This window comes from Jaculus jaculus, chromosome 9, assembly GCF_020740685.1.
Source record: "Jaculus jaculus isolate mJacJac1 chromosome 9, mJacJac1.mat.Y.cur, whole genome shotgun sequence".
NCBI lineage: Eukaryota > Metazoa > Chordata > Mammalia > Rodentia > Dipodidae > Jaculus > Jaculus jaculus.
This window is the reverse complement of record NC_059110.1, coordinates 58405824-58431090: the sequence shown is the minus strand read 5'-3', so window position 1 is coordinate 58431090 and position 25267 is coordinate 58405824. Positions and strand designations below refer to the sequence as shown.

Sequence of the window (25267 nt, the reverse complement as noted above, 5' to 3'; positions counted from 1 at the left end):
TTCTTAATATAGGCACTTAAAGCTATAAATTTACCTCTTAGAACTGCCTTCATTGAGTCCCAGAGATTTTGGTATGTTGTGTTCTCATTATCGTTTGACCATATGAATTTTATGATTTCCTTCTTGATTACTTCATTGACCCATTCATCATTTAGTAGTATATTGTTTAGTTTCCATGGTTTTGTGTGTGCTCCATTGTGGTCAGATAGAATGCAAGGAATTATGTCAATTTTCCTGTATTTGTTTAAATTTGCTTTGTGTCCTAATATATGGTCTATTGTAGAGAATGTTCCATGTGCTTCTGGAAAGAATGTATATTCTGCAGCATTCGAATGAATTGTCCTGTATATATCTATGACCTCATTTACTCAAGATGCCTGTTTATTATTTCCTGGGATGACCTGTCAATTGATGAGAGTGGAGTGTTGATGTCACCCACTACCACTGTGTTTGATATTATCTGTGACCTTAGTTCTAATAGCGTTTGTTTGATGAATTTAGGAGCCACCATGTCAGGTGCATATATGTTTAGGATTATAATGTCCTCCTGTTGGAGTGTGCCCTTACTCAATATAAAGTGTCCTTCTTTATCTTTCTTGACTAACGTTGGACTGATCTACCTTGTCTGAGATTAGGATAGCTACCTCTGCTTGTTTTCTAGGCACATTTGCTTGAAACACCGTTTTCCAACCTTTCACCCTCAGATAATGTGCATCCTTTGTAGAAAGGTGAGGTTCCTGGAGACAACAAATTTTAGGATCTTGATTTTTAACCCAGTCTGCAAACCTCTGTCACTTGGTTGGGGCATTGATGCCACTGTTATTCAGAGATGTTATTGAAAGGTGTGTATTTATATTTACTTCTTTTTTTTTTTTTTTTTTTTTGTAGTTCTGGTTCTACTTTTGCTGTCTTGTGTTAACTAGTATTTGAGTATTGTTTGATTTTTCCAGGTTCCTTATATGTGTGCTTTTCCTTCTCTTCTCTATGCAGGGTTCTTTCAAGTATTTTCTGTAGAACTGGTTTTGTCTTCAAGTACTCCTTTAGCCTGCATTTGTTGTGGAATATCCTTATTTCTCCATCTATTTGAATGGATAGCTTTGCAGGATAAAGTAACTTTGGTTGACAGTTGTTATCTTTCAGAACTGGAATACATCACTCCAAGGCCTTCTGGCTTTTAAAGTTTATGTTGAGTAATCTGCTGTTATCTTGATGGGCTTTCCTTTGTAAGTAACTTGATTTTTCTCTCTAACTGCTTTCAATATTTTTTGGTTGGGTTGTGTGTTTGGTAGTTTGATTATAATATGGTGAGTAGAAGTTCTTTCCAGGTTTTGTCTGGCTGGGGTTCTAAAGGTTTCTTGTATGTGCATTGGCACCTCTTTCCCAACTTGGGGAAAGTTTTCTTCTGTGATTTTGTTGAGGACACCTACTATGCCTTCAGAGTGAAATTATTCTTCTTCTACTATGCCCTAAATTCTTATGTTTGATCTTTTCATAGTGTTCCAAATATCTTGAAATTCCCATTCATCCTTTTCTATTAGTTTGTCTTTCTCTTTGTTGGACTGTATTAGATGTTCCACCTGGTCTCCTAGCTTAGATATTCTGTCCTCTCCTTCATCCATTCTACTGGTGAGATTTTCTAGAGTTTTTTATTTCATTAACTGTGTTCTTCATTGGTAGTAATTCTTACTGTTTTTTCTTTATTTCTATTTCCTTATTTCGGTCTTGTATTGCCTTCTTTATTTCATGAAGTTGGTGTCCTGCATCTTCTTTTATTCCTTTGATTTCCTCTTTGACTCCTTTGATTTATTCTCTGACTTCTTTGAACATATTTACAATCATTTTGAAATCTTTCTCAGGCATTTACTCTAACTCGTTCTCATGGGAGGTCCTTTCTGATGCATTAATACTTTTTGTTTGATTTATGTTGTATTGATTTTTGGTGTTTCTTATGTTATAGTGTATATATCTTTGCATCTTGGATTAAGTTAATGCTTGGATTTTCTAGTTAGCTGAATCAATTGATCTGATGTTATATATTTTCAGGGTAGGAGCTTAAGGTGTTAGGTGTGGCTCTTAAGACTCTCAGTGTATCTACAAAAATGTTCCAAGTGGTTGGGTTTGCCTTCTCTGGGAGTATTCCCAGAGGCTGAGTGGAATAAAATACAGATAGATTCCAAAATTTAACTAAACAATGTACATATTCAATGAAAAACAGCACCGTGTATTTATGCAAGAGTAGATATTATAACAACCATATCCTCCATCAACAAAGAGGTTAAGATTTCTTGTCTGTTGATGGTTCCAAATCAGCTTGTGACCAAGTGAGGCCCTTCCCTGGTGCAATCCCATTTACCTTTTTGGATGATTTTGGTCTCAGTTATGCTGCACTCTGCTTGAGTCCCTCTTTTGTGCCCTGTGGTTTCAAGTAGGCGGGCTGTGTCACTGGACCACTGTTCTGTTTTCTGGAGCTGGGCACTGGCTTTTCCTGTGGGTCAAGCTGAGCCTGGCAGCTATGGCCCTGCAGACCTGGCTCCACCGTTGCTGAATCTGCTGTTGCTGGAGCCACTGCTGGAGCCGCTGCTGCCATTGTCACTGCTGTAGCTGGGTCTGCCACTGCTGGAACTGGAGCCATAACCACTGCTTCTGTTGCCGCTGCTGGAGCCACCACTCCTGGAGTCGTTTCGGCCTGCCTGTGAGGGCTCTGGATGCTCTGGTTTTCTCCTAGTTTATTGTTGCCATTTAAATTTCTTATACACCTCACTTTTTTGTAAAAATGTGTATTTTGCTGGGTTTTCATTGGCTTTTTCTCCCCTAGGCTGCTTTGGCGTGGTTCCTATGCTGCCCTCTTAACTGGCAGTCTTGACTATAAATTCTTGACAACCATGAGAAATTCTTCCTATTTCCTTCCTAAGTGCCTGATTTTTGTTGCTGTTGCTGTTGTTTATTATTATTTATTTGAGAGTGACAGACACAGAAAGAAACATGCAGAGAGAAAGAGAGAATGGACGCACTAGGGCTTCCAGCCACTGTAAGCAAACTGCAGATGTGTGGCCCCCCTTGTGTATCTGGCTAGCATGGGTCCTGGGGAATTGCACCTCAAATCAGTGTCCTTAGCCTTCACAGGCAAGCGCTTAACCACTAAGCCATCTCTCCAGTCCCTGATGTTTTTTTTTTAAATAATATTATAACTACAAAAGTTACATATGTTAGAAATAACATAACATTTAGTGAGTTTAGGCAAGGATAGCATACTAGCAGGATGTCTACTGGGTTTTTATCTCTTAAGTGAGGGTCCTGTGTCTCATTCTGATTAGTCACATCTCAACCTCAAACTCTTAAATGACTAGCTAAAAGTTAAAAACCTAAAAGAATGAAGTATTTAGGATTTTTTTTTTTTTTAACCAACATAGGTCTAGAAGCTTTGCTTTTAAGCACTGGTGAAAGTCTCAAGGATAGCACAAGAAGAAGGGGTGGGGTCATCCTATAAAATGTCCCATGGAACTGAATTTTACTACTTTTTAACATTTTGACAGAAAAGTTAGTCCATCTCTGCCTCATATTCTTATACATGTTACTGGATACTCTATGTATCAAAACATCTTCTGTTATATTATTAAATACAGAAAAATATATAGAAGCTCAAGGTCATTTCAAGATATTTCAAGTGAAGTAATGAAATCCTTGAGTCAAGAATACTCAAGCTGGGTGACCTCACACTGAGTTACTGCTCCCTGTTTCTTGTAAATTATTTTCCCTTGGTGTACTAGTTTTGCAAGTATGCAATATATAAATAAATTAGCAAAAATATTTAGGATAGCCCCTGAAATGTAGAACTCTGTAGTCAAAAGTAACTGTGTGGTAGCATTATGCATGCTTTCATAAATATGCAAACTGAATAACAGAATGGAAGTATTATGTATCCACATTTAATTGGTGCTCTTCAAGGAGCTATTCAAACACCTCTCAAGAACACCCTCCCCACTCATGTGAGTTACTACATTAACACACAGCTGTGAATATAGCACACAATGCCCATAAGGCTCCAAATTGAGGATGATATAGGTCTGATTCATTAGTGTAAATTATTTTGATTCCCTGGAAATTAAAATGTGTCTGTTAGGAAAGTACCGATCACCTGGCTGTGATGGTAAGTGCCTGAAATCCTAATGCTTGGCAAGCTGAGGCAAGATGGTCAAGATTTGAAGTACCACATGGGATACACAGAAAGACTGTATTACAGAAGAGAGAGAATGATTGAACTCACTGGAAGTTGGAGATATTTTATGAGTAAGCAATAAAATGCCAAGGACTACTGGAGTGCTGGAGGGGGGTAGCAGACAGTTAGCAATATGTAAGATCTTAAGTATGTGTTTGAATATATTTGATGCTGATCTCACAGGGAATAAAAGAGTCAGTAGAGGATGTAAAGTGCAAGAGGGAGAAACACAAAGTTAGATTATTATAATTATTGTCCTATTGGGATAACAATACAGTCAGAAACAGATGAGAGGAACTATAGGCAGTAGGGTGCTTAGAGTCAATAGGAGTTCATTATGTACTTCACAACATACCAGAAGAAGAGAATGCAAATGTCCCCAGCACCGAAAAATGTCAGATGTGTCGGGGGATATAAATGGCAATTACCTTAATTTGGTCATTATGTACTGTATACATGATTAGATTATCATCCTCTGCCTCAGTATATCAACAACTACCATGTACCCATGAAATATTTATAATTAAATAATATGGACTGAGTAGACTGAAAAAACTAGGAAATGCACTAAATTTTTTACAGGGACTGTATTTTGATAATGTTAGCAAGGACTGTTTTTGATAGTCAACTTACATATGACTCAACTTTGAAATAATTTTAAATAGCTTTTTGCTCTTTTTGGTATGAGTTTCATTCGGTTTATAGTAAGTAAATGTAATTTAAAACCTCCACATCTTCAAACATAAAAACAATTCGATTCATTTGTTATAAACTGGAGAATTTGAAGTTTATATTTCACTTGGATGCCATACCTTTGAATGGTTACTGTGTGTCAGGCAATCCTGCATAATAGTAACAATGATGATTTCACACCTCAGGAGCCCTTTGTATTCTTTGCAAGGTCACCTAAGGAAGAGGTGATCACTCAAATTGAGGCCTGGTATCTAATTAATGTTTTTAAAAATAAATAGAATCTTGATAAGGCAAATGCATACAACATTAAAATTAAAGTTTATGTATTATACAATTGGAGATATTGACTGATAGCTGCATCAACCCGTCTCTATATGTATCCACAATAGCGTGGTCTCAAATAGCCTGCTCTAAAACTTTTTTTTTTTTTAAACATTAGTTTTGTACTCAGTGAATACAGTCAAGTTGAGACTATTTTTAATCTCCTCTCTGTCCTCCGCCATCCACAGCGGCCCTTCTTGTTGGGGTATATGGGTTGTGCTTTGTGGGGTTAACTATCAGTTATGGGTAGGAGAAAATGTCTCTGTGTAACCTGACCCAACATGTGGCTCTAACATTCTTTCTGCCCAATCAAACTTTTATGGTAGCTCATAGTTTGTGTCAGGCTTTGGAGTTGCCAGAACTTTCTGACATAAACCTTTTCACATTTTAGTGCTCCTTATTCTATCCAGAGATATAAATAATGAAGGAAAACCAGTCTTAAAAAATTTTCTCTTCAGAGGTATTTGATCAATACAAATCAATTCATAACTTGTGGTGAGATGCAGCCAAAGGAGATTTAGTGTGTTGAAAGTCCATGGATGTGGGAGTATGGGAACTAACTAGGCACTTCTTGCTGCTGTGTTTTTTGTTTGTTTGTTTGTTTGTTTATCCATGTACTGACTCAATAGATCATGTGTGTGTGTGTGTATGTATGTATGTATGTATATATATAAATATATATACATATATATTTAAATTTTTAATATTTTCATTTTATTTGTATTTGAGAGAGAAAGAGACCGAAACAGAGAGGGAGGCAAATAGACAGAGAGAGGAATGGGTGTTACAGAGCCTTCAGACACCTCAAACAAACTCCAGAAGCATGCACCACCTTGTGTATCTGGTTTACGTAGTCCTGGGGAATCAAACCTTGGTCATTTAGCTTTGTAGGCTAGTGCCTTAACATCTAAGCATCCCTCCAGCCTGATACTATTTTTTTAATTATTTTATGTTTTAGTTTCAAGCAGATAGAGAGAAAGACAGAGAGAAGATAGACAGGGAGAGAATGGGTGCATCTAGCCACTGCAAAAGAACTCCAGATGCATGTGTCCCCTTGTGCATCTCAATTTTGTGGGTACTGGGGAATAAAACCTGGGTCCTTTGGCTTCACAGGCAAGTGCTGTAACAGCTAAGCCATCCTCCCATCCCAATACTAAATATTTTTCATGGCCCAAGGATTGCTATGAATACTGGAAAAAGAAGAAGAAAGATAAAAATCACTGGGCTTTCTAGTGCTCATAATGTAGAATAGATATAGGTGGTTCAGTAGGAGAATGAAGGAAAGAAAAATACATCCATGTCAAGAGCCGTACAAACCCACAGAAATTCCCTCTGTGAAACAAATATTCCTGGAGGCAAGCATCAGTTGCTTAGTGCATGGAAAGGGCGGGGGAAGATAGAGGTCATAAAACTAGTGAGAAATTCTATTCTAGGTTGATGTATTTATTCTCAACTCAAGGTTACATATTCAATTTCAAATCAAGTTTCATAACACAGAACTTATTAGAGTCTCTTACTTCCCACAACAATCCTCTGAGAACATGTAGTTTAGCTGGAATACTTTTCAGACCATATTTTAATTTATGCTTAATTGAGTTTAGAATTTCAAATGTACATTCCAAAGACTCTATCATATCTACATATGTTACCACAGTGGCAAAGTTTGTGGCTTCAACTCATTGCAGACATACTAACACAGGAATCCTCAGTACACCTCTTATGACATAAACCACCTACACACCTTCTAGCACAGGAACCTTCTGTACCCCTCCTACCACAGTAACCTACACACCCCTACAACAGGAACTCTCTGTACACCTCCTACCACAGTAACCTACACATCCCCTACAACAGGAATCTCTGCACCCCTCCTACCACAGTAATGTACAAACCCCTACCACAGGAACCTTCTGTACCCTCCTACCACAGAAACCTACACACTCCTACCAGAGAAACCTTCTGTACCCTCCTACCACAGTAACCTACACACCCCTACCACAGGAACCTTCTGTACCCTCCTACCACAGAAACCTACACACCCCTACCACAGGAACTGTCTGTACCCCTCGTACCACAGTAACCTACACACCCCCTACCCTAGGACCTCTCTTTACCCCTCCTACCACAGGAAACTTCTGTACACCTGCTACCACAGAAATCCTCTTTACCTATTAGAGCAATCCTTGGAACTTTCCACAGACCTCCTGCTACACGATCCCTTGTCCTTTCCTGAGTTTTAGTACATCTTTAAAATTCAAATTCAATATATACATATTATGAATGAAAATATGGGGACTGAGGAGATGGCTCAGTGATTAATTAAAGGCATTTACTTGTAAAGCCTTGCAAATCACTTTTAGTACCCCAGTAGCATAAAGCCATTCACATGTTCATTTGCAGTATCAAGAGGTGCCAGCACACACACACACACACACACACACACACACACACACACACACACCTGCACATAAGCATAAGACCTTTTTGAACTTAAAAGATAAGTGAGGGGCTAAAGAGATGGCTTAGTGGTAAAGGTACTTTCCTGCAAAGCCAAAGGACCATGTTTTGATTCCCCAGTACCCACACAAGCCAGATGTCCATGTTGGCAAATGGGTCTGGAGTTTATTTGTAGTGACTGGAGGCCCTGGGAAACCCTTTCTCTCTCTCTCTTTGATTCTCTTTCTCTCGAATACATAAATAAATAAAATATTTATAAAACTAAAATAAAAAGAAATAAATGAGGGTTGAAGAGGTAGCTTAGCAGTTAAGATGCTTGCCTGCAAAGCCTAGGACCTAAGTCTAATTCTCACAGACCAACATAAGCCAGATGCACAAGGTGGTTAATAAGTCTGGTCTTCATTTGTAGTGGCTGGAGGCCCTGGCAGGCCCATTCTCTCTCTTCATATATATGCCTATTTCTCTGTCTCTAATGAATAAACAAAAATAAATTAATGAAAATATGTCATTTTTTCATTGGCAGATAGCTCAAGAAATTTAATGACAATTGTGGGATATAGAACAGAAGAGGAACTGAAAGGAAAATATTTTAGAATAAAACACACACACACACACACACACACACACACACACACACACACACATATATATATATGATGTTATTAAAATGTAAATTATTCAGATTAGTTTTAATTACATCCCACCCAAATACACTTTTTACATTTTAAACCATCCTAACACATATCTAGACAACCACATAGAATACTTCAAAGATTCTACCTTTACTAAGCCTTCATTCTTGAAAGGAATCTGACTGCTTTGTAAGAAAAACCTTTTTTCTGGGGTTAGTATTTTTTTTTGTTGTTGTTGTTGTTCGGGCAAGGGCTCACTATAGCCCAGGTTGCCCTGATTTGAAATTCTTTCCACAGCTCAGTCTGACCTTGAACTCATTGTGATCTTCCTAGCTCAGCCTCTCCACTGCTGGGAATGCTGGGTTAAAGAAGTGAGCCTCCGTGCTTGGTCCAAAGTTAGTTTTTAATCAAGAACATGTTTATACAGGACTGTCGTTTCCTTCAATAAACTTCAATACTTTGGATTTGCTGCCTCTTAATTTACTTCCCTTATATAGTTTGCTAATTAAGTCACTAGTGAATAGTCACTTTATAAAGAGAGCTGGAAAGAGATCAGAGAAAATATTAGGTGAGGGTCCAATATATACTTGAGGCTCTAAAAATAGTAATGTCTGTCATTTACGGAGGGACAGTCAAGTGTATGCACATGAGGGAACAAGTAGGTCAAAATGACTCCTTACATAGCTGCTTCCTACATCCATGTTTCCATCATTGATGCATAACCTCATGGAAATTTTATACCAGAGAGTAATATTTTCATTTTGAAGATCAAGAAATTAATGAAATGTAGAAATTTGCCTAAATACATGCATGCACATACACACACACTACATAGTACCCACAGGGTTCAGTGTAAAACTTCTTGGACTATAAAATATGTGTCTACAATTTTATACTTTTCTGTAATTATAATTTGCTAACATTTAAAATATAGTATTTTTACATAATGGCTTTTCAATTTACTATTCCTATTTACCCTTTCTAAGTGAAATAGCTTAGTCATATTAAATTGTGGTTCCTTCATCTGGCATATGGCTGTATTCATGAAGATATAATATTATAAGCTAGGAATGATTTTTTGTTATGTCATTATGTGAGATAATTTGTATAAAACATACATAAATTATTAGACATAATAGGCCCTTAATTATCTACTATTAAGATTATCTACTGTTAAGCACTTTATCAGTTTCTTCACATGTATGTAATAGAGGAAGTTTGTTAATTTCATCTGGCTTAATTGAAAAAGTATTTTTTTTTTTAATCTCATGTTTCTTCAGTCTTTCACATGCTCTAAGTTTAGTCTTCCATCATTTACAGATTATGTACTGCCAGATATTAATGAGTTTAAAGGAAAATTAGTTATCATTTTATAATGACTTCCTTTCCTAGAGCTCAGAATGATTCTGGATTTCCTCAGATGTTCTGTGATTGTTGCTGTCTGCCTAGAATCATAGTTTTTAGAAAGATTGACTCTGGCATTTTGTTCTCTAGTAGAGTACTGTTACCTCCTAGCAGACCTTGAGATCCCCAGTTGGCCTGAGGACCTGTGGGCAAGCTCTCTGTGGTGCAGAGAACTGACAAGCCTGCTGATGGTTCCTGTAACTAGGGAAATCACAGAGGGATTTGTTCTCATTTTTCTGTTTCTAAAATCTTCTGGGACTTAGCCATCGTGGTTGTTTGATTCAGATGTTCCCTATAAACTTACATATTGAATGCTAGGTTCCCACTGATAGAGATTTGGGAATTAAGGCTTACTGGAGGGAGTGTATTGTTTGGGGCAGGCTTATGGGTGTTATAGCCAATTTCCCTTTGCCAGTGTTTGGAACACTCTCCTGTTGCTATTGTCCACCTTATATTTGCCAGGTGGTGATGTCCACCCTCTGCTCATGCCATCATTTTCCCTGCCATCATTGTAGCTTGATTCACAGAACATGGAAAATTAAGAAGGTAAGTACAATTGGTGTTTGGCATATGTCTAAGTCTTGGAGTCTTTTTGATTGCTGACTGAAAGTCTTTAGCTCAAAGAAGTTGGAGTACTATTACAAAAATAACCAGGGGCTGGATAGATTGCTTAGTGGTTAAGGTGTTTGCCTGTGAAGCCCAAGGACCCACATTTGCATCCCTAGTGCCCAAGTAAACCAGATGCACAAGGTGACACATGCATCTGGAGTTAGTTTGCAGTATCATGTGGCCTTGGTGTTCCCATTCTCTCTCTCCCTCTCTCTCTCTTGCTGTATCTCTCTCAATTTAATAAATAAAATTAAAATAAAATAATAACCAGAGTCTGTTTTCCATTCCAACTGACAGATGCCGTGATAAGATTAGTCTGGGAATGTTACCAGCAAATATGAATGTTAACATGTAGCTGCTCTCTCTCTCTCTCTCTCTCTCTCTCTCTCTCTCTCTCTCTCTCTCTCTCTCTCTTTCTCTCTCTCCCCACCCCTTTCTCTGTCTGTCACTTTCAAATAAATAAATAAATAAATTAATTAATTAATTAAAAATGTAAATAAAAGAGAGGGGGGTTTAGGGATGGATGTAGCTCAGTGATACAGCACTGGCGTTGCCTGCATGAGGCCTTAGATTGTGTCCCTAACACTGTACATGTTACTAAATTGTTATAAATATCTAATCATAAGTTCAAGACATGCCAAATGTGTTGGCACACACCTTTAATCCCAGCACTTGGGAGGGTGATGCGGGAAGATAAGTGTTTGTTCAAGGCTACCCTGGTAGTACATAGTAAATTCAAAGTCAGTTTGGGCTAGAGTGAGACCTTACCTCAAAATAATAATAATAGTAATAATGATAATGATAATGATAATAATAATAATAATAATAGTGCAAGAGGAAAGGGAAGAAGATAAGGACTATACTTGTTTCATTCAATCAAGTATGCTAAACCTTAATCTGGAGCAGTGAATGAAAACAACACATCAAGATAATATGAAAAACTAATCAAAGTTAGATAATAAGATTTTAAACTAGGTTCATTTCCCTCTTATTTTTCTTCTTTGCTCCATTTCTTCATAGAAAACTAATAATGGCATTCCTAGCCATGCAAAAAGAAAGCCATGTTTCCTGGCAGTTCACACACCTTTTCTTTCATGTTTTGTTTTGAATGTTCTGTAGATTTCTTTCTCAGTCCTTTGGCCTGCAAGCCTGCCAAACATTGTTTGTTTCTTGGAGATCTCTCTGGTTTATTACATTACTAGCAGCCTTTAATTCTGTTCTTTGTTTCTCCCTTGAGCCAGTTGCCAGCATGGTCTTTTCCCAGCACAGGCTTTTGTGTGTGTTCCAGGGGAAATTTCCATGGGCCCCCTCACATTTATGCAGTCAGGCCAGGGGCAAGCCTTTTATTTTTGTCTTGGACCCAGCAGGGGTTTCTTGCCTGGGTTTGTATGTCAGAATCTAAGTTAATTGGACTAATCAGGCTAATGATTTTTTTTTTTTTTTTGAAGTTGTTCAACTGCCTTAGATCCAAGAGCTGTCCCAGCAGCAGTCACTGCAGCTAATTGATGCAACCCCAGTGGGTTGAATTTATTTTCCCCAGGCATGTTTTGTGATGCCATTTCACTCATTAGAAATGATCCCTAACCATCAACAATTTATAAGTTTTAGGGAAATGCATTTAAAAATGATAAAACAGTGGATGTGAATGAGCTTAATTTGAAGAGATGGCTACACAAGTAAGTTTATGGGGTGAGTGGCAGAGTTCATTGGAGAATATACATGACCTTACTGTGTCAACCAACATGAACACTCTGTATCTCCACCTGGGATGTCATGGCCTTGCAACGAAGAATTTTAAAGATCTTCCATGATTTTTAAACTACATATTACTTGGGGTTCTGGTTATAGTGCATATGGAATAGAGTAGAAAGTGAATTTTAGTAGCATTATGTGTAGCATTTTATAATTAACTTATTATGGGTGGTACTCCATGGCATATTAATTTTATTAACACAATTATATAATTGGTGTTAAGGGTCGTAAAATTATCCCATGGTACAGTCTACATAGTACAACTCCACAGAGCACTGCTAACTGTAACATGAAGATAAACTCACTAGCTCATCATCTGACTCTCCATTTATTTTTAAGCATGTTTGAGTTACTGACTGGTGTAACTTAATAAAAGAAAGCAAAGAAAACCTTTGGAGTATATCTGCCTACTTGGGCTGTCACAAGTAAGCACTACAGGTGGAAGGCCTCATGTTTTAGTTGCTAGGAGTCTGAGACCATGGTTTCAATGAGCAGTAGATTTTTTGAGAGTCCGTTTCCTGGCTTGTAGATGATGAGCTGCTCACTGAGTTACTCATAGGCTAAACAGAGTGAGGTCTCTGATGTCTCCTATAAAGATACTATTTCAAAGCAGTGCCCTACCTTCTTTCACCTCATTCACCATAGTGAGTTCCTTAAAGACCCATTTTCCAATTAAGTCATGCTAGGTATTATTAGGCTTTCAACATGACTCTTGTGTGGACATAATTTCCTCATAGCATGGAATGATAGAGATCTGAGTACAAATTTCTGTTATTCTGCTTTACTAACTGTGGGATAAAATTTCTCTTCCTGACATTTTCTTTCTGTATGTGCTTCACTAAGTAATGTGACATTTTTTATCTTTTTTTTTGATTTTGAATTATATTAGTTATTATTCAGGTTTTGTAGTATGAAGGGCTGAGGGACATGTTACACATATTATAGAAAATGTGGAACATATTTAATGCTCACTGTGATTGTTTGAATGGATATCAACTAATATATTCAGGAGTCTATCAAAGCTTGTAACTTAGATCTCCACTCACCTGGCTGGAGGAGGTATCACTGTAGGTGGAATCTAGGGTCCTGCCCTAAGGTGCATTTGGGGAATTTCAGTCTAAAAACATACAGCTCTGCCATGATTAGAGTTCCTGTAATGAATTTGCTTGTGATGCTGGTGATGGTTTTGTTTCTCTGTGTGGACCTCTGAAAGGGGGCCCATCTTCATCTGTCATTCTGGAACTCCCCCTGTATCTATAAACTATAATAATCCCTTCCTCCATAACTGTCTGGTCTAGAGGTTCATCCCAGTGACCTGAAGCTGTCTCTACACTCACCCATTAATCAGTTAGAGGGAAGGAAATATGACTAATCTCTGAACTTTTGACTTCACTGTCACGTAAGTTGAATTCTTCTTATACTCTCAGATATCTGAGTAGACAGGTTATCTACCAACTGTCAAGATTTTGTCATCTTCAAAACAGAGGGTCCATATAGTACCCTTTTGTTTGGCCTGCTGGGAGATTGAGGTGATTATAATTTGAGGAAATCTGCATAAGATCATGGAGCTGGGCTGGATAGATGGCTTAGCAGTTAAGCACATTCCCGTGAAGCCTAAGGACCTCAGTTTGAGCCTCAATTCCCCAGGACCCACATTATCCAGATGCACAAGGGAGCACACACCTCTGGAGATCACCTGCACTGGCTGTAGAACCTGGCACGCCCATTCTCTCTCAATAAATATCTGCCTCTTTCTATCTGTCGCTCTCAAATAAATAAATAAACAAGAAAAAATTAAAATCATGGAGCTGCCACTAACAGAACCATGGTTACTAGCAACCTGACACCAATCTGCAGTTCCCAGCTGTTTGCCACCATAACAAGTACAAGGGGTCCTCATGGGTGCTGAGAGCTCTCAGTTCCATTCATTAGTCAAAATGTCATTTCTTTACATCTAAACACAACAATAATATGGCCAAGATGCAAATGGGGGAGGGGGAACTAAGGCACCACCTCAGATAGCCTGTATTGTAAGAATGTTGACATTATTTACAAATAACCAATTAATATAACCAGTTCTCTGGTAATTGTTCCAAATGGTGAGACACTGATGTTTAATGAAATGATGGAGAATTGTTGTTCTGAGTTACATTTAACTTTTAAAACTTAAAAACACTAAGCTTTTGTAAAAAAGGATGGAAGAAAATATAGGTGTGGTTGAGGCAACCAGTTTCAAGATGTTTGGCTTGAGCTGAGTTTAGTGGGATGGCACATGGCTGTAATCCCAGCACTATAGAGCATGAGGTGCATCACTGTGGGTTCAAGGCCTTTGTGGAGCTACAGATTTCCTGCAAAATCTTACTTCGAAAATAAATAATGTTTGGTTTGTACCTCTGTAACTGGATATTAGAGGTTCAGGCAAGTCCTTGATCCCCAAACCCTAGGTTTGTTTCTAATTTTAATCAACGAATTGAGTAAAGCTAGACTGGAAAGGATAATTATTAAAATATTAAATTTAATTAAAATATTATATTTACTGAGGGAAGTAGGAAGCCAAGGAAAGGCACCCAGGGGACCTGGGAAACCTGTGGAAAGAAAAGAGGAAAAGAACATTAAGAGAGCTCCTGCCATGTGGGAAGCTAGAGGAAGTAAAAAGCCTATGTCCCTCCCCTTGTCTCCCCCCCCCCCTCCCGTGTGCCTGGGCCTGGGGCTGGGCCAAGCAAAAGGGAAAATCCACAGCAGCTGCCAGTTCCCAAGTGACCAGGCAACTCAGAGCATGTGCCCTCCCCTCACAAACTTATTTATAACCTTATGGCGGTGTGTCCAGTTTTCTAGATCAGCTCATCTGAGGGACAGCTGATTGGCTTGGGCTAGGGGCTACTTTAGGAAGAGGCTAGCCATGATGCCAAATTCTGGAGGCTGAACTTTCACCAATCTTAGGGCCATATTTAAATCCTAAGAGAGACCTCCTGTCCAGGAGGGGCCCAGGTTGTTTGTGGAAGAACAGATCTAGGTAAAAGATAGGAACTCAAATTTTGCCTCACAGACATTCCTGCTTTTTTTTTTTTACTTTCAGGGGTCACCCTAATTGCTTAAAAAGATAGTTTATTATGGTAGATGATATGCATCCAAGAGTTTATCCATCTCCTCCACATTTTCCAGTTCTGTGGAGTAGAGGTTTTTGAAATAAGTCCTGATGATTCTCCCAATTTCACTTATGTCTATTGTTATCTCTCCTTTTTCATTTTGAATTTTGTTAACTTGTGGCCTCTCCTTTTTTTGCTTGATCAAATTGGCCAGAGGTTTGTCAATCTTGTTTATTTTTTCAAAGAATCAGCTCTTTGTTTGGTCAATTGCCTTAATTGTTTCCTTGGTTTCCAATTCATTAATTTCTGTTCTGATTTTAATTATTTCTTTCCTTCTGGAGCTCTTTGGGCTGCATTTTTCTTGTTTTTCCAGTGCGTTTAGGTGGATGGTTAGGCTATTGATTTGGGATCTTTCTGTCTTTTTTTATGAAGGCATTGAGTGCTATGAATTATCCCCTGAGGACTGCCTTCATTGTGTCCCATAAGTTTTGGTGTGATGTGTTCTCGTTGTCATTCAATTCCAGGAATTTTGCACTTTCATTGTTTTATTTCATCCAATATCCATTTATTGTTTAAGAGTGTGCTGTTCAGTTTCCAGGTGCCATTGGGATTCTTGGTGGGTCTTTTGTTGTTGATTTCTAGCAATATAGCATTGTGATCTGATATTATGCAGAGAATTATGTCGATTTTCCTAAATATGTGCAGGCAGTCTTTGTGACCCAGTATATGGTCTATTTTAGAGAATGTTCCATGGGCTGCTGAGAAGAATGTGTAGTCTGTGCATTTGGTATGAAAAGTTCTATAGATTTCCGTTTGGTCAAAGTGTTCTATGGTTTTGTTGAGCTCTCTTACTTCCCTGTTGAGTTTCTGTTTGGATGATCTGTCTATTACTGATAATGGTGTGTTGAAGTCCCCAGATATGATAGTGTTGGTGGTTATTTCTGTTTTATTGTCAAGTAGGTTTTGTTTTATGAACTGTGGTACCCCTGTGTTTGGTGCATACAGATTTATGATTGTAATATCCTCTTGATGGATTGTTCCCTTAATAAGTAGGAAGTAGCCTTCTAAGTCTTTTTTGATTATTTTTGGTTTGAAGTCTATTTTATCCGATATTAATATAGCTACACCTACTTGTTTCTTATTCCCATTTGCTTGGAATATTGTGTTCCACCCTTTCATCCTGAGGAGGTTTCTGTCTTCAGTGGTAAGGTGGGGTTTCATGAAGGCAGCAGATTGAGGGGTCTAATTTTTTGATCCACCCTGTTAGCTTGTATCTCTTGATGGGTGAATTAAGGCCATTAACATTTAAGGTAATGACTGTGAGATTTGATTTGATCCCTGCCATGTTGTGGTGGTAGATGTGTGTTGGTGTTTTCATGGAATTTGAAATTTTTTTGTGTCTGCTCTGGGTTTGATTGTTGTGATCTGCTTCTTGTAGGCATTTGTGTTTGGTTATTTGCTTCTTCTCTGTGGAGAATTTCCTGGAATACTTTCTGTAGGTTTGGTTTTGTGTTCATATAATTGTAAAACTGAGTTTTGTCATGGAAAGTTTTTCTTTCACCATCTATTATGAGGGAGACTTTTGCCGGGTAGAGTAGTTTGGGTTGAAAGCCGTAGTTTCTTAGAGTTTGGAGAGTTTCATTCCAGGCCCTACTAGCTTTCAGTGTTTCCATTGAGAAGTCCGAAGTAATTCTGATGAGCTTTCCTTTGAAAGAGTTGTGCTGTTTTTCCCTAGTTGCTTTTAGGATTTTCTCTTTGGTGTCAATGTTTAGAGTCTTAATGATAATATGTCTTGGGGAGTTTCCTCTTTGGTCCAGTCTGTTTGGAGTTCTGTTTGCTTCTTGTATCTTGATGGGCCTTTTATTTAAGAGACTGGGGGAGTTTTTTTTTTTTCAATTATTTTGTTAAATAAGTTCTCCATGCATTTGGTCTGTAATTCTTCTCCTTCTGGTATTCCAATGATTCTGATATTAGGACGTTTAAGTGTATCCCACAATTCTTCCATGTTCTGTTCACAGAAACTTTTGAACTTACTGAAATTTTTGAGCTCTTGAATTGTTTCTTCCATCCTGTCTTCCAGATCAGAGTTTCTATCCTCCACTTCTGTGACTCTATTCTTGAGAGCCTCTAGAGAGTTTTGGACTTGTTTAATTAAGTTTTCATTTTCTTCTACTTTCTTACGTTATCACTTCCATCGCTTTGTCCAGCTCCCTTTTCACCTCATTTTCTGATTTTTTGATGATTCTTGGAATTCATCCTTGTTTTCTTAATGTTTTCATTTAGTGTGGCCAGCTGATTTTTAAGGTCCTCTTTTTTTTTTTTTCATTTTCCCTCAACTCTCTTAGCTCTCTTTGAATTCCTTCCAATGTCTTATCATATTGCTCTAGCTTAATGATGGTAGCATCGACATGATTATTGGTCCTTTGTTGCTTACCTGCAAGTTCTAGCAGTAGGTTGGTCAGGGTTGCATTGTTCATAGCTTCCACTTGATGTTCTGATCCTAAAAACTCTTCTATGTTTTGGTTAGATGTAATCCTTGTTGGACTGCGTGATCTATCTGGATTTTCTTGCATTTTATTTTTCATGTTATTTCTTTTACACTGTGGTCTACCCATGACAGTGTATGGGCAAGTAAGTGGGTGGACCTGCCTGGGCTCTATCTCACTGGGAATCCAAGGCAGCCTGGGACAGTTGACAAGCAGCCTGGGTTTTTGCTCTCTCTTGCCAAAGCTGCCTATCTACTGCCTGACAGGGGTACCAAAGTTGCTTGAATTCTCACCCAGTAATGCACCAAAGTTGCTTGCCTTCGAGCTTGGAGGGGGACTGAGAAATCAAGCCCTGAAGCTGCCGAAACTCTGGCTGGGAACACTGGGACCTGCAAACAGTCTGCACTCCCCCACTACAGGGGAGTGGGGGATGGGCGGTGACGGACAGGTAGGGGATGGCACCTGAGCTGGCGCTAGTGACTCAGTCTGGGATTGTATGGCCCTTGCTGTGGGACTGGGCCTGCTGCACGTGCAATTGTAGTGCAGTGGCAGCTGCGGCGGGTACGGGATCAGGGCACAGTGGAGGCTGGCTGGTGGGTGCATGGTTGGAGCACAGCAGTGGGGTTCTTGCAGCCGCCTGATCGGATCACAGCGGCAGCGGTCCCCACAGGTGTGCAAATGGAGCACAGTGGTGGAGGTCCCCGTGGGTGTGCGAATGGAGCACAGCGCAGCGGGCCAGCGGACATGCGATCGTACCACAGCCACTTGGCACGTGGGGCTCAGCGGCTGTATGGTGGGGGGTAGACTACCCACCAGAGAAGGGGATCCATGATTCCCTTTTTTCCCCCACTCTGTGTCCTCCCATTGGCAAGAGGACCCTGATAACCCTTAATTTCTTGCCTTTCTTTCTGCAGTATTTGCAGCGCAGCTAGGCAGTCGCCATCTTGGCCGGAAGTCTCTGCATATGCTGACCCAACGTGGGGCTCTGACATCCTTTCCACCCCCTCTTCTGCAAAATTTCCCTTCTTCAGGAAACCTCCCATGGAAGCACATGCCAAAAAATGAGATTTTCCTTTCGTTCATATACTTAACAATTTACTGTTTACTCTGTATATAGTAGACAGTAAGTCTAGTATTCTGATTCAAGTATTTAGAAGAGTAATCAAAATTAAGTATACATTTAGATGGGACTTACAGATTTAAGCAGAAGATAAAGTAAATCCATAATATAGTTAATGTAGTCAATACATCACTGTCCGGGGCTAGAGGATGCTGGATGATGAGGCCTATTCTCATTGCAGATGGTCTCAGGGGTTATACTTGAATGGGCTCCTCCATAAGAAGGGACAAGGAAGCTGAATTCAAGTATGGATAAATGAGAGCTGAAGGAGTTCAGGGTAGTGAACCAAGTTGAGACCAAGAGATGACTGCCACTTTAAAGAATGCAGCTCACCTACAATGGTCCAAGCAAAACGGACACGAGATATCTTTTTAAAAAAAAATATATATATATTGTTTCTTTTTCTTTTCTTTGGCTCACAGTTGTGAAGTTATTACTGCTCTACCCAATTAGTCAGGTACAGGCAACAAGCCAGAGTAAGAAACATTACGTGAGTTCAGGACAGCAACAAAATTCTTCCATCCTGAATGCCTCCATGTGTTCCAGGAGCCTCACTTCCTTTTTTTTTTTTCCTTCTTTTTTATTTTCTTCTGCATAATGAAATATTTATATAAAAATATTAGAAACTGGTTGACCTATTATCTGCCTTCTTTCAAGACTTGCAGAAATCTTACTACTCTCCACCGAATTCTCCAATGTTTCTGTGCATCTTCCTGAAGAGTTCTGTGGTGTATGTGTAACTTTCCAAACACAGCTTTTCATAAGATAGATTAATTTCCATGTCTAACAAAGTGGTCTTCCTTCAAAAGATTTCCGTGTTTTGTTTTTGTTTTTGTTTTGGAGAGTTATTTACTTTTGTCTTTGTTCAACTCAATATTTCTGTCATAACAGGCACCACAGTGTAGTATCATGATTTTATGCTTCCATTTTCATTTCCCACCAGAATAAAAGTTCCTTAGTGAGATAATGCAAAAGCCTGTTTGTAATTGACACTCTGATACCTAGCAAACAGCTGAACACATAATCAGTTTGAAATTACTTTGCTTTAGAGGAAAAGAATGCCCCATTACAGAGGAAACTTATGTTCACAGTATGGAGTAAAGAGAAAATGAAAAGAAAAATTATGTTCACTGAGGTAGAGTCTAGCTGACCTAGAACTGACTATATAGTTTCAGGGTAGCTGAGAACTCATGGTGATCTTTCTCACTCTGCCTACTGAATGCTGGAATTAAAAGTATGTGCAACAAATTCTCTTGATTATGCCATCTTTTCTTTCCAAAAATCACTTTGAAAGGAAGATTTTAGCCTCCAACACAACTTAATAAAATGATTGTGTTTTCACATTCTAATTAAGCCCTTCACACAGTCTAGAATTTATGTCCATTCCTGTATATAAATTTTGAATTAAAATCACTAAATTTGTTTTATGATGGACAGTCAGCCCAAGTTTCGGTAGAGCAGCTCTCTTAAGGAACTGTCAACCTTATAAGTACCTTATGTTTATAGATAAATTTATGTATAGACTGGCACTCTTCATTGATTCTGAGTTCCTTAGGGATGTATAGAGTATAGTGCATTCATCTTCATAACTCATATGTAAATTTCTAGGTACAGATTCACAATCTCTTCCCTAAAGCCCTTAGGCAAAATGGTGTGCTGGCAGAGGTGCATGCACGCAAACACATAAACACACACACACACACACACACACACACACACACACAGCCTGATTTTGTCATCATATTTTAGTGTAAGTTCCTCTTATTTTCTGCAATTGCTTTATTCTAAGCTGTTAAATTTGATTGATACAATATGAAGTCAGGGAGATATATATACAGTTGGTGAAGGCACAACCTGATACCAGTAATCAACAGCATCTACACAGATCTTAGAAGTCAGGATTTCTGATCTAGGGTTGAAACATATACAAATCACTTATCAATTGATATCCCAAGAGATATATGAAAAATGCTTGTAATGAACACACATTCTGAAGCAAAACTAAGTGACTCTTTCCACTCCTAGTATAAAAGCAACACACAAGAAAAACTAATAATTTTCAGTTTTCAAAGCTATTTCTTATTATGCCTCAATTTGGAATTGTATCTAAGGCCATATTATTCCTTAATTAAAAAAAAATAAGGATCTATTAAATACCCATCTAAACTGGCTCATTCTTTACAAACTATTTCACACCTCTTGTGAAATTCCAGTTAAATCTCAGTTTCCTTTCCTCTCCCCCATTGGAAACATCAAACATCAGTTTTTGTCTTTCACAGTTTACCTCAGAATTATCTGTATGTATGTATGTATGTATGTATGTATTCATATATATATATGTGTGTGTATATATATATATATATATCTAATATACATATATATATCTAATATACATATATATATGTATATTAGATATATGTATATATATGTATTTCACAATGCATTCATTTTTATTGAAATGGTATAAACTTGCTTGGTTCTCATATGGTATGAGCAAAATTAGTTATTTGGCATTCTTGTTTTTATATATGCATAAAGACATGGTTTTACTTTTTTCTGAAATTTGTATTATTAGAATATGCCAGAGAGATTAGACATGTTTAGGATCATGTGTCCTGAACATAGGCCAATGCAGAACAATGTAATAATAGAATAATAGGTTTCTGCAGTATCCATTGGGGCTGCAGACATGGAGAGCCTGGTGACAGATATCAAACTAGTCTTAGTTCTTCAGAAGTGTCCAAAACATCCCATGCTTCTCACTGCTCCGTGGAGAGGTTATTGTACAACAGGATGGATAGTGCTCTTAAAGTTAAATCTAACTTTGATTTTTCTTGAAATAATTTTTCCACTTTTTAAGAATGGGAATCCACCTACACAGAGGCATCCAGTGGTTCATTCATCATCTTAGATGAGCATGAGGCTGGAAGATTCCATGTCTCCATGTTTATCTGAATGAATCCATGACTGTATATTTAGTGGATGAAGTTAGGCTTTATTTGTATCCACAACGACTAATGGATGCTTTTAATTCTTTAGATTGCTTTCTTTTTTTTTTGTAAATAAAGATGCTTTGATCTTTACACAAGTAGCTCTGGAAAGACTCTTGACTCTCTTTATCTTTTAAAAATTTGGTTTATGGCTTTATGCATGATTGTGCCAGAGTCAGAATTTCCTGCAGCTTTTGAAAGTAGTTCCATGTTCAGTCATCTAAACTTCTGCCTTCAAGTAGATTATTGCTGAAATAACAGTGGCGGAAGGAAAGAAGCCATTTCAGCTATACAATGAGTTTTGTACATATATTAAGATCGTTCAAGCTTTAGGTAATGAGTTCAGGAATTTTTCTTTCTTTCTTGACCTGAAAAGATTTTGCATCTTAGACTGAGTTATCTGACATATGCAAGGCTATCATCATTAATTCCTGTATGAAAAGGGATTCACTAAGTGTTTATTAGATGAGCATCAGTGTCTTCCTCTCTCCACATGAATGCTTCTCCTTCATGTCAGTAATGTATAATCATTCTCTGTAGAGGAAGTGGAATGTGTACACTGGTTTATTCTGTCTGCAGAAAATAAAAGCTAGTAAGTACTGACTTGTAGCCAGCATGGTGGCATACCTCTGTAAACCATATACTCTAGAGGATGAAGCAGGAGGTTCTCTGTTCAAAGCCAGCTTAGGCTACAGCTTGGGCATCTCACAATGTACACTAGGAAAGTACTGATATTAATTCTATCATTGGTTGTATATGAATTTTATACTAATTGTCTTAACTAATCTCAATATTTATACCTTAAATCCATGTATTGAAATATGCTATAATTTATTAGGGAAACAATAGTCAGACAGTATGCTGGGCTAGGCATTATGAAATAATTAGATAAGTGAATTTACCATTGTGAAACTTTGTGTCTCACAGCTGGTATTTTTTTTCTTCTTAAATTATAATCAAGGCCCAGAAAATAATCAGTAAAGTTTATAAAGCATGTTATTCTTTAATTCTGTTCCACATTGCAGCTTGTGCTGTTACTCACTATCTTTACCATTCTTCTCTTGCTTCCTCAACTGTACTCATTTTAGGGTGCCTGCACTCAACAGAGTTGAAGAAGGTATATTGCTATACAGTAAAATAAAGTTATTATTGTAAAGTTCAGGAGTGACCAAGACAACGCAAACCACTCTGAGGCAAAGAGGAAAGTTTTTTTTTTTCTTTTTGTTATTTAACTGTTTATTATGTTCTTTTCATTTTTTAATTGTAAGGGGTATCATTATGACATTTGCATTCATACAAACAACGAACTCTGACTGTATTTAACCCTCCTATTAGTATTTTTTGACCCAGTTACCAACGTGCTTATTATTATTATTATTATTATTATTATTATTATTATTATTAATTAGTTTTATACTCAGTGACTATAGTCCAAAGATGAAAGCTTTTTTTTAATTTTTAAATTTTATTAACATTTTCCATGATTATAAAAAAAATATCCCATGGTAATTCCCTCCCTACCCACACCAACACTTTCCCCTTTGATATTCCATTCTGCATCATATTACCTCCCCATAATAATCATAGTACTTACATATATACAATATCAACCTATTAAGTATCCTCCTCCCTTCCTTTCTCTTCCCTTTATGTCTCCTTTTTAACTTACTGGCCTATGCTGCCAAGTATTTTCCTTCTCATGCAGAAGCCCAATCATCTGTAGCTAGGATCCACATATGAGAGAGAACATGTGGCGCTTGGCTTTCTGGGCCTGGGTTACTTCACTTAGTATAATACTTTCCAGGTCCATCCATTTTTCTGCAAATTTCATAATTTCATTTTTCTTTACCGCTGAGTAGCACTCCATTGTATAAATGTGCCACATCTTCATTATCCACTCATCAGTTGAGGGACATCTAGGCTGGTTCCATTTCCCAGCTGTTATAAATTGAGCAGCACTAAACATGGTAGAGCACATACTTCTAAGGAAATGAGAGGAATCATTTGGATATATGCCTAGGAGTGCTATAGCTAGGTCAAATGGTAGATCAATCTTTAGCTATTTTAGGAACCTCCACACTGTTTTCCACAATGGATGGACCACATTGCATTCCCACCAGCAGTGTACAAGTGTTTCTCTTTTTCCACATCCCCGCCAACATTTATGATCATTTGTTTTCATGATGGCGGCCAATCTGACAGGAGTGAGATGGTATCTCAATGTAGTTTTAATTTGCATTTCCCTGATGACTAGTGACATAGAACACTTTTTTAGATGCATATATGTCCTTCGTAATTCTTCCATTGAGAATGCTCTATTTAGCTCCATAGCCCATTTTTTGATTGGCTTTTTTTCATTTCTTATTATTTAACTTTTTGAATTCTTTGTATATCCTAGATATTAATCCTCTATCAGATATATAGCTGGCGAAGATTTTTTCCCATTCTGTAGATGGCCTCTTTGCTTTTTACACTGTGTCCTTTGCAGTGCAAAATCTTTGTAATTTCATGAGGTCCCAGTGATTAATCTGTGGTTTTATTGCCTTTTGCAATTGGAGTTGTATTCAAAAAGTCTTTGCCAAGACCAATATATTGAAGGGTTTCCCCTACTTTTTCCACTAGCAGTTTCAGAGGTTCAGGTGTGATGATAAGGTCTTTAATCCACTTGGACTTAATTCATGTGCATGGTGAGAGAGAAGAATCTATTTTCATCCTTCTGCAGATATATATCCAGTTTTCAAAACACCATTTGCTGAAGAGGCTGTCTCTTCTCCAATGAGTATTTTTGGCATTTTTATTGAATATCAGGTGGCTATAGCTATTTGGGATTACATCTGGGTCCTCAATTCCGTTCCACTGATCTACATGTCTGTTTTTGTGCCAGTACCACGCTGATTTTGTTACTATGGTTCTGTAGTATAGGTTAAAATCAGGTATGGTGATACCACCAGCCTTATTTTTGTTGCTCAGTATAATTTTAGATATTTGAGGTTTTTTGTTATTCCAAATGAATTTTTGGATTGTTTTCCTATTTCCATGAAGAAAGCCTTTGGAATTTTGATAGGGATTGCATTAAATGTGTAGATTGCTTTAGGTAAGATTGCCATTTTCACAATATTGATTCTTCCAACCCAGGAACAAGGGATGTTTCTCCACTTTCTAGTGTCTTCTGCAATTTCTCGCTTGGGTGTTTTAAAGTTCTCATTGTAGAGATTTTTACTTCCTTGGTTAGGTTTATTCCAAGGTACTTTTTTTTTTTTTTTTTTTTTTTGGGATGCAATTGTGAATGGGAGTGATTTCATCCTCTGTGTGTTTGTTTTTAGCATATATGAAGGCTACTGATTTCTGTGTATTTATTTTGTATCCTGCTACATTGCTGTAGGTTTTGATCAGCTCTAACAGTTTGCTAGTAGAGTCTTTAGGATCCTTTATGTATAGAATCATGTCATCTGCAAATAATGATAACTTGATCTCTTCCTTTCCAATATATATCCCTTTTAT

General features: G+C 37.8%; 1 protein-coding gene across 6 annotated transcripts in view; it reads left to right on the top strand.

The window, feature by feature from the left end:
• Lrrc4c (leucine rich repeat containing 4C) overlaps positions 1 to 25267 on the top strand; it is a 1536732-nt gene that overhangs the window by 1407313 nt on the left and 104152 nt on the right. Inside the window, exon 1 of one of the 6 annotated variants that reach the window (XM_045159296.1) lies at positions 10252 to 10269. The exons of the other annotated variants lie outside the window; for them this stretch is intronic. The gene's annotated coding sequence lies outside the window, so the exon portion shown is untranslated. Of the gene's footprint in view, positions 1 to 10251; positions 10270 to 25267 lie in introns of those variants that run through there. 6 annotated transcript variants of the gene reach the window in all.